This window comes from Sciurus carolinensis, chromosome 19, assembly GCF_902686445.1.
Source record: "Sciurus carolinensis chromosome 19, mSciCar1.2, whole genome shotgun sequence".
Lineage (NCBI taxonomy): Eukaryota > Metazoa > Chordata > Mammalia > Rodentia > Sciuridae > Sciurus > Sciurus carolinensis.
In genome coordinates, this window is record NC_062231.1 from 22,318,535 (window position 1) to 22,328,985 (window position 10,451).

At 49.4% G+C, this 10,451-nt stretch overlaps 1 protein-coding gene across 2 annotated transcripts in view; it reads right to left on the reverse strand.

Annotated features, from left to right (window-relative positions):
* Cntn4 (contactin 4) overlaps positions 1-9,917 on the reverse strand; it is a 968,730-nt gene extending 958,813 nt beyond the window's left edge. For both annotated transcript variants that reach the window (XM_047534796.1, XM_047534794.1), the window contains exon 1: positions 9,799-9,917. The gene's annotated coding sequence lies outside the window, so the exon portion shown is untranslated. The remainder of the gene's footprint in view (positions 1-9,798) is intronic.
* Between the last annotated feature and the right edge of the window lie 534 nt (positions 9,918-10,451).

The window sequence follows — 10,451 nt, forward strand, 5'->3', positions numbered from 1 at the left end:
CTCAACGGTATCTACTACCAGGAGTCCTGACCACAATGTTCAAATAAGAAAAGAACTGGCAAAATAGGCTAGAAATTTTAAGCTGGATTCTCATCAACTGGGAAGCGTGACCTTAAAAAGTGCCAAAGAAAAAAAATGAGAACTTATTGTCAGAAAAACAACATTCCGCCATCACATGGGAATCTTCACGAACATGAGCCGGCTGCACAATCCATCCCAGACACGGGTGTTACAGGGGCAGGATTTTTCTTGTTCTGCTACGGTATGGTCACATCTTGCCACTCAGTAACGCAGTCGAGGAGGAGAGGACAGGAAAGGCAAGACTGGTGGAAATGGACATGACTCCTATTTTCTCACCCAAATCAGGAGCAGGGGGTGATGGGAAGGTCCTTCCTAGCCTCACTCAGACCCTACTATGAACAGTCTGAACAGCTCGTAGAGTTGAATTTGATCTTTTATAAGAAATAAGGAACGGCAAGTAGAAAAGGCTCCTTCACCCAAACCAGGGATCATCTGTGACAATCTCAAAGGTAGCAGAGGGCAGACAGGTTAGGTAGCAATGTCTCAGCTGCACAGTGGCATTCGGGTGCACACCCTCCCATAACAGCACTATGGCAAGGGCAAAATTCATGTTTTTTATTTTTTTTTTTTTGAGAAGGTGGGGTACCAGGGATTGAGCTCAGGGGCACTCGACCACTGAGCCGCCTCCCCAGCCCTATTCTGTATTTTATTTAGAGACAGGGTCTCACTGAGTTGCTTAGGGCCTCACTTTTGCTGGAGGCTGGATTTGAACTCATGATCCTCCCCACTCAGCCTCCCCAGCCGCTAGGATGACAAGTATACCATACCCGGCCCACGTTCATGGTTTTGACAAATGTAAAAACACAAAGTCATTTGTGACATAAACATTCCTTCATTCCATAAAATCGATGGAATGTACACCCTCTGTTTTGTAGAAGTTGCAAAGATAGATAAAGCACTAATTGACTTGGTATTTAGCACGTGCCAGGCACGCTGTACTAAACTCTTAAATGCATAACATTTAACATTTGCGGCATCTCTGTGAGCTAGGCATGGTGAGAGAACTTCACTGTACAGATGTACAAAATTATCTCAGAAGAGGAGAGAATGTGTTTGAGATCACACAACTGGTAAGAAGAACAAGGACTCAAATCCAGGCCAATTGGACTGAAAGGTCTACACTCTAGGGATCCAGTGTCATCCAGGAGCAAATTATATTTAGTCACTTGTTGAAGCAGGAAAGACATATATTCTTCAAAGGTTTTGGTTTTTTAAAAAACTGTTGTGTATTAAAGACAAAACACCATTTATAATGAGTGATCCAAGAATTCTAGATAACCGTGTTTGCATTTTACTGTTCACCAGGATTTAGGTGTGTGACCTGAGTTATCAATGTTCCTGTAAGGACGTCTGTCATTCACCACATCAAATACAGGGAAAATAGCGCTTGGACTCCCCCCCCACCCCCCCAGTGTATTCACTAACCTTCACCGAGACCGGCATCAACAGCCAGGTAAGAGGGAATCAAATGCATGGTTAAGACAAAACTGTTTATAGTTACATTTGGGGTTGAAGAGTCATCGTAATACAGGTGATGAAACAAATTCACATGATGACAAACAGTGGCAATTGCCTAGCATGGAGCCTCCTCAAACAGAAGCAGGGACTTAAGTCACATTATACTTTTGTGTGACTGCCCTCTCTTGCAGAATGGACCCATCTCATCAGACGCCCCCGTGAAACACCTGCTCTTGCTGGACATTTCCATGAACACCTGAAAGGCAAGGCAACCTGGATACTGGAGATTTCTATTAACACAGCTGTCAGGGCACAATGTCTGTCTATGTACCAAAGCACAGTCTAAGGTAAGCAGGCCGGTTCAGAGGCAGGAGAACAAAGGGACTCTCATACATTATTTCTAAAGTGGAGCTCCTAATGGACTCAGCAGGGGTTCTGCTGTCCCAACCCACCATTTCTCCTGAACTGAATCCCCCTCCCCCAAACGTCCCACCTTTACAGAATTCCCAGTGCCAAACATGCACAGGAAGGGTTCTGCACCGAAACCGATGCCACCCCAAGGTGAGAAATCATTTATGTTTCCAAAGCATGCAAATTGTTAACTCTGGCTTAGGAAGCAAGAAAAAAAAAAATAATCAAACCTTGTCCCCCGCCCCAAAAGGAACAGCTGTGCATTGGATTCATGCACGTGTAAGTCTCACGGGATGAAATCACCCTCGCTCATATTTCCAAGTCAGTCTTGCTGATTGGGTGGCTCCTCTAGTCACACACTTAAATGGCTCCCTGAACGTGCATTCTGAATTTAGTCGTGTTTCCACCTGCTGCGCTGAGGCCAGGCATTCTCCGAGGTCAAGGCCAATAACCAACCCAGAGCTATTTATTGGGGCTCACGAAGATCTGTCCACCGTTCTCCTGAGCCAGCGCCTTCACGTGACCCCGCGTCGTTAGGCACACCTCATTTGACAGACGCTCCCATCTCCAGACAAAGTCCCCTAACTTACTGCATCTTTTCAGGGTCTGAGCAATCCTATAAGATGCATCTGACCCCAGGATACCGATGATATGACTGAAAGGCGGGACAGGGAGTTAACTCACCCACGGTCACACCGCTAGTCTGAAACGGGACCAAACGGGCTGTCCGACTCTAGTTGTCAAGCTCTCGCCCACTGTCGCAAGACACTGAAATGTTACCCACGTCACTCACGGGCATCTGTGTGAAATGGAAGGAGTGTCAGTGAGTTGGGACATTTGTCCCAGCTGGCTGAGGATCTTCCTGGTTGTCAAAGTGAATGTCCAGCCTCCTGGGAGCCCCTAGGTCCTCAGAAGAAAGGAGGGTCGACACCCCCATGGCAGGTGTCCAATCACAGGCATGGAAACCAACCCCGGGGGCGGGGCAGGTGCAGAGAAGGGAGCCCCTCTTCATGCCTCGGTAGCATTCAAAGAGGCTGAACAGGACCACGCTGGAGCCGGGCACTGTGCAAACTGATCCACACAGCGGAAAAGCACAGCTGGAGCAGAGCAGACCAGAGAGGCGTGGGGGGTGGCCGGAGGGGAGAGTGGATCGGTCCAGCGGAGGCTGAACCCCGAGAGGGACACGGGATGGGGACATGAGTTTGGAAAGGAAAGCATCAGGTAAGAACCAGTCCCTCTTGGAAGGGGGAATCAGCCTGACTGGGTCCTTTGGCCTGCATTTCTCTTCCAGAAACTCTAGGAAGAGAGAGAAGCTTTGGGAGAAGGAGCCCCTGAGGTTTATGATGGACAGACAAACCTACCTGCCTGGGTAGAGGGAAGCCAAAGGGTTCCTGACGGAGAGTCTGACTCAGTACCTGCCCGAGAACCGCAGCCCAGCTTAGAACCAACAGGACTCCTTAGGTGAGTTGAAAGGGGAAAACCAGAAGGAGCCCCCTCCCATCATTATCCAGAATTCTCTCCTCTCTGTTGTTCTTGATCTAATGAATCAGGATGGACTTGAAGGAATAAAAATCCAACCCAAACCAGCTGACATCAAAGCTGTATCCAAAAAAGAAAGAAAAGAATTCAGGGCAGTGAAACTCTCAGGTCAGCTGGCTGCAGGAAGAGCTGGGGTCCTGGGCTCACGCCACGCCAGGGGCCACAGGCTTCCCCCTCTGGCCTCTGACCTCCCTTCTGGTGGCTTCATTCTTGAGTATCAGGTGACCCCCTAGAAACAACAGGCTTCCTTTTTCTCTTTGGTGGCAAGACAGTCGCGGCCATAAGGGCTGCCGTACCTTCTGTCCTCATGCCTGTGTCTGTGGGAACCAGCTCAAGGGCACGCGTGGAGCCCAGCCAACGTCCCAGGAAAGCCGGGAAGCAACTCCCTGCCCCACGGTGCTCCTCGCTGGGCCAGGCGCTTGTTCTGGAAGCAAATACTGTGACCAGGCCTGGCTCACATGTTCCAATCCTGACGGAGGAAATGGCACGTCACCCAGCTCATATGCCCTAAGAGTGGGACAAGAATAAAGTCCCAAATTTAAAGGAAGAGAGGGAGTGCATATGGATCAGCGTCTAAGCCCTCCTTCCTCCACGCTCAGAGAGGGAACCGGAGACTCAGCTGGCAATCTCAGCTGACCCTACTGGATAGCTCCAGACACATGTCCCTTTCTTCCAAGGCACACAGCTAGACTCTGCGTCTCAACTTCCCTCAGGGCAAAGAAAGTCCAAGCGATGAGTTCAGCCCCATCCTGAGTGGGCAGAGGCCAAGCCGGTCCCTCCCAGGGCTGGCCTGTGACAACCCAGGAGATACTTCTCTGCACTACTTCTCTTCTTATACCCTATCTCTCGGCTGAAAGACAAGACCCCAGGGACCTCCAAGACCAGGAAGCCACAAGGGTGTGAGGGACCCGAATCCCTAAATGACTCCAGGGAGAGCCCTGGGTCAGGAACTCTGCGTGAACACACACCACCCCACAGCAGGCAGTGAAGAGTTCTTTCAAGTCACTGAGTATTTAGAATGGCTCTGGAACAGCAGCTGGTGTCAGCTTGTCTCAAGTCCCATGGGATGTGGCTTGTTGGGAGTCTGGAAATACAATAGAAGTACGTTAAAACCCTCTTACCTCTCCAACCCAAGAAATCACTGGCAGGGCTTGATCAAGACAAGGCAAGGGCTGGGGTGTAGCGGGTGGTCGGGCACTTGGCTAGCGTGCACGAGCCCTGTGTTCCATACCCAGCAACACACACACACACACATGCATATGCACACACACATGCACATAAATGTCATGGAAGTGAGAGAAAAGGGGAAAGAAGAAGAGTTTAGGGGAAAAAAAGATCTCTTGTAACCTAAGGTTCAGAAAAAATCAAGAAGAAATGAACAGGGGTTTGGGGGGAAGAAGTGACTGATAAGTACACAGAATATCTGCCTGTCCACACGGAGAATTTATCAGGAACTAATGGTGAAGAGGCGCCAACTGCATACCAGACAAGATGGAACCGACCTGTTTGACAAAAGGTGTCTTCTCACCGACGGCCGCTGAGCACCTTCCCGGCCGTCATTGGAAACCCGAACGGTAATTGTCGTGTTTACAAAAGACAAAAACACAGGTGACGGGAGATGAAGGAGATTTTCTGATGTGAGAGAACAAGATGAGAACGAGAGAGACCATTTTCTTTGAGAAGACGCAAGGGTGACGGAGAGAGGTGCCTTCAATCCAGCAGGAAATATTTGAAAAAAATAAATAAATACAAGTTGGGCAAAGCAGAGAGGACAAGGGGAGGTTTTCCTTTTTGGGGAGGTTGGAGATAGAGGAAAAATAATGCCTTTGATCACAAGCGAAGTTAGGGGAGACTGTTTTAGCAGTGAATGTAACAGAAAGGATATTTACTTATGCTGAGAACTGAGGAGGAATTTATCTTCACATATTCCGGCATGAAAGGGGCAACACAGGACTGTCACAACGGAGGCTTAAGAGAGAGGTCACCATGCGGAGCGTAGACACTGATGATGTGTGTATCAGAAAGAAACCAAAGTACATTATAGTGTGTGGGGGGGTCCTCATTCAAATATCTGCTCCTGAACCAACATCTTCCAAGATCCTGTCTACACTCCACTCTGGATGTTTTAGTTTAGACAAGATCTCTTCCTTCTTTAGGATTTTTAAAAACTAGACTGGCAATAGTTTTACAGAGACAAGAGGTAACAGGGGTTCCCTGGTTTAAGGAAGTACTGCAGCAAAAACAAAATCAGGACTTTAGTGTCCCTGTTTTATAAAAATCAATGCTGGACCCAGAGAGGTTGGTTCAAATCCCAGCCCTCTGTGTTGAACAAATGGTTAATTTATCTTTGGCTACTTTTCCTCATCTGTACAGCAGAGATGGCAGCAATTGCTATTTAGGCGTGCAAAACGCTCAGAAAAGCATCTCAAAATAGTAAACACTGTGCACGTATCAGCTCATCGGCTGCTCCTGTTATGGTTTTATTTCTCATATGTATTCCAGTTCTCCTACCAGCGGTTGAAGGAAGAATAGGGAGGAGGCAATGTCACACATGGGAACAGACTCAGAGAAGGCTGGCTGCTTCCTTCCTGAATATACAGGAAGGAAGGACTACATTTCCCAGCCTTCCTCTGGCTACACCCCTGGAGCTGAGTTCCAAGCAAAGAGAACCCACCACTTCTAGGTGGGAGCAAGTCACATTCTCCAAGTCTTTCTCCCTCCAGGGCCTTGATCCATTCTGCACCCTCTGGAGAGGATGAGGGTGCAGAACGGATCAATCTGGGTCTCTGAATGGAACTTTCCATGAAGACCTCTACCATCACCCATGTGGGGGATCAACAGGAAGGAGAAAGAAATTCATTTCACATGTGAGACAGTATACATGGGGGGCTCCTTTATTTGAGCTCATAAAGTAGCCAATCTAACATAACCAAGTTCTTCATGTATCCTCTCATAGGCAACCCCTACCGCAGGGCCTTGAACTAGGTCTTGTCCTGATTTTATAGCTAAGGAAATCAGCGCTCACAGAATTAGGGCTATGGAATTCTCTCACCTGATACGGTGAATGCAATCAGCAGTGGGGCTGAACGTGGACCCAGGTGTCTAGGATCTGACCATCCTCCACCTACAGGGGCAGAGCGCAAGGTGCCCTTTCTTTCTCAGCTCACAGACTCCTGGCCTCGGGTCGCTCAGTCTTTAGAACCTCATGTCTTTCAGCTGTATGTCCACTTTGTGCCAGCCACCATGACCCCTCCCAAGGGCCTTTACCTCCCAAACCTAATTCCAACCAGGTGAGTCAGGACAGGAAAACAGACGCTCTCAAGCCACCTGTTACAGGAGACAGATGGCTAGCAGTTTTACAACTGGCTACAGGATCAGAGATAATAAATGGCAGAACACAGATAAGGAGAGAAAGGTTAAAAAGAAAAAAAAAAAAACCTGAGCTAGCAGTAACTCCAAAGGGAGTCCCCACCCAAGGACAGTAGAAAACAATCCATGGGAATGTATAAAAATGTGAGAACTTTTATATTTTTGCTTTATATCAACAGTGTACCGGACATCAGGAGATGCCCTTAATTTATAAATTTTATTGATGCATGATCAAATTCTCTTCCAATAGTAAATAATAAAAGAGAGTGAAGACGAATAAGTCATGGTAATAAATCCTGCCCGTTTCAACTGACTCAGAAAACCACTTTACAGAAAATAAGAAGAAGAAAAAAACTTCATCGCAGCGTGGGGACATCCCTCGGACCGCTACATGAAACAGATTCATGCAGTTAAAATCCTATAATACCAAGAGTTCACAAAAGCTTTAACAAGAGAGGTTAGAACGGATGTATGTTATATCCTGGTCTCTTCATATAACAAAGAAGAATCCCATACATTAAAACCATTAGCAGACAAACTTGGAAAAGTCAGAAATTACAAAGGGGAGTTTTCAGCTCAGAAGTTTATTTGGGTTACTTTTATTTTTTTAAGACCTACATTAAACTGATGGATGTCTGAGCACCTTTCAGAAGAATTTGCACCAAAGATTTAGTGTTTAGAGAGGGAAAAATCAGCAGACCTACTTCTGAGCAAAAAAAGAGAGAGAAATAGGTAAAATAAGGGGATTGATTAAAAAAAACAAAATCCAACAGTTTTTAGGTTATGTTCTCTTATCACTCTTGATCACTTGTCAATTTGAAGTGACCATGGAAGAGCTACTGAGCTGAATCCAAACTGCACTGAAGGTCTTCCAAGGTAGAGAAACTGACAGTGTTTTCAAAGGCTGCAAATAAGGAAATTTGTCTCAGCTAAAATTTCTCCGCTTTAAACAACTGGTAAAGTCTCTTAGCATTATAGCCCCCAATTCAAAAGGTCAGACTTTTTCATGCTTGCTAGTAAACTGGAGAGATCCACACTGAAAAAATAATGAGATTTATCATCATGATCTTTCCTCAACCAGACAGGGCAGTTGAAGCCAGTTTAAACAAACAGCAAACAAAATCAATAGCATTTTTACAAGGTAGCAAAAAAGTAATATTCTCACAGAACTTGTATTTGATCCTTGCTAGTCTTATCTACTCCCACAAGCAATAGGGGAGATTTCCACAGTCTTGAATGAAATCAACAGGATAGCAAGAATAAATTTATGGTGAAATATGAATTTTTCTCATGAATGCCACCAAAATCACCGCAAGCTGTCTGCTCCAGGAGACACTTCTTTTACACCCACCTGGGTACAGACATAGAGTTGCTAATCAGTTCTACTTGAAAGGTTGCTAGGTGGACCTACTTAAAGGGAAATCCAGACTTGAAGCTCCTACCTCACTCCCCGAAGAATATAAACCATCAGTCTCAAAATGCAAAAATAAAAGCATGCTCCAAATTATCCTATGTAGGTGTCCAAACAAATCAGTTATGTGGCGTTATTGCTTGAAATTCCCAGCTCCCGCCACTGCAAACTGCAGGAGCTTCCCATGCAATTAAATGACATTTTTTTTTCCCCCTGAAAAACATGTCCCCGCCCCTATGTTGATTCCAGTAGGAAAACTAGAAAAAGTTCCGGAAGCATTGCTCGCAGGGACTCCTCCTTACAAATCAACCTCCAATATACCCCAAGATCCAAGCCACCCTCTTGCACGCAGAACACACACCCAAGGTGATCGGTCACATTCAGTCGCCCTACACAACCTCAACCCTTTTTGCTTCCAATCTGGAGACGCGGGGCTAGCAATCTAACACCTTATCTTCCCGTTGCGCGGAGCCGCCTCCTCGCAGAGCTCCGCTGTGCTGCAAAATGTGTTCCTGCAGCAGACTCCCTGACTGGTTCAGCGAGCACCAGGAGCCCACGGCCTCCTACCCTCGCCTCCACGCCTTTCATTAATAGTAAATTATACACACCAGGCACAAAGGGAGAAAATGTACGAAGGTTTTGAGCCCCCCACCCCCACCCCTCCAAACCCAACTGGAGAAGGAGAGCGAGCGGGCGCCTGGCGCACATCTCGCTGCTGTCTGGGTACCGGAGAAGGGAGGAGGCGGTTGTCTTTGCCTCGCAAAAGAAACTGAAAATCCCCCAGAAGTTGTTGGAAATGGATGTCACTCCAACAAGCTCCTTCGGCAGAGACTGGGGAAACCAGGCAGCCTCCCCAAGAGCAGGGACCCGGTAGATGTGGTTGGCCGCGCAATCCCTGTGCTTAGTACCCAGCCTGGCACTCGGCTGGCTGGCGCTCTCCAAAATTAGTGTCTGTTTCAACACTGCTTCTACCTCGGCCGCGGAGATCGGGTTCTCTGAGGTCCCGATCCCTTGAACCTCAGCCCAAGTTCGCCTTCCTTGACTGTGGGCTGCAGCTGGAGCATCGGAACCCTGGGACCGACACCCGAAGGAAGCCCCGGTCTAGAGCCCGGCACCGGGGCTAGGGCGCGCGGAGAGGGCATCAGCCTGAACCAGTTGCAAGTTCCCGAAGCATTCCGGGCTCTGGGCTCCTTATTTTGCAGTTGCCTTGCAGCGCAACAAACTTATTTTCAGACTAAAAAGGAGGAGAAGGGTCGCCGTGGGGTGACGGGGGCGTCGTCGGGGCCCTGCCTCTTCCCAGGGTCAGGGCGCTCAGCGCCTGCTGCCCGACCCTGCAGCGCTGGCCGGCTCGGGGTGATGGAGCTCCACAGCCCCCGTCCAGCCCGGCAGGAATCGGAACCCTGGGCAGCCCTCCCTCCATCCCGCGGCTTGAGAGGATGCTGCCCTCTACTCAAAATCGGGGAGCCGGACTGCCTGGGCAGCCAACTGGCAGGCTGGAGCGGGAGCCCGGCGGCTCGCACGCCACTTACCTCTGCACCTGGGCTCTGCTCCGAGCGCCGAGGACAGCCCGAGTGCGGCGCAGGCACAGTCTGAGGGTCCCGGTGTAGTGGCGAAAGCTCCCTACTTGCGACCAATCCCGGAGTTGAACCCGGAGCTGTCTGGTGTCGCGCTCCCCTCCCTCGCTGAGCTCCCGGCAGCCCCAAAAACCTGGCGCGCCGGAGCGCTGGAAGCCGGGGGCCCGGAAGCTGGAGGGAAAGGCGCGCGGGGCGGGGGCGCGGCGGGGAGGGCGGGAGCCGCGCGTGGCAGAGCTGGGCATGCTCAGTGCGCGGCTCCGGGAGGCGCGCGCCGGGCGCAGCACCTGCCCGGCCCTGCCGCGGGGAGGTGGCCCCCAGTCCCCACGCACGAAACTGGCAAAGGGAGCTTTACCTGATCCTCAGGCCGGTGGAGACTCTGAGCCCGGTTCCTCTATAGGGGCATAAAGGGTGTCTTGACCAGGGATATACCGACGGGATGTCCTTCCTTTGCAGCCTGAGTATTGGGGCACAGGAGGCGCGACCTGCGGAGGTACCCACACCTCGGGCGTTCCGGAATTCGGGGGGGTCTTTAAGGTGCCCTAGCAAGGGAAACTCGTGCTTCTGGGCTGGGAATTGCTGAATCCAGGTTGGGTGTGGGCCGATGGCAC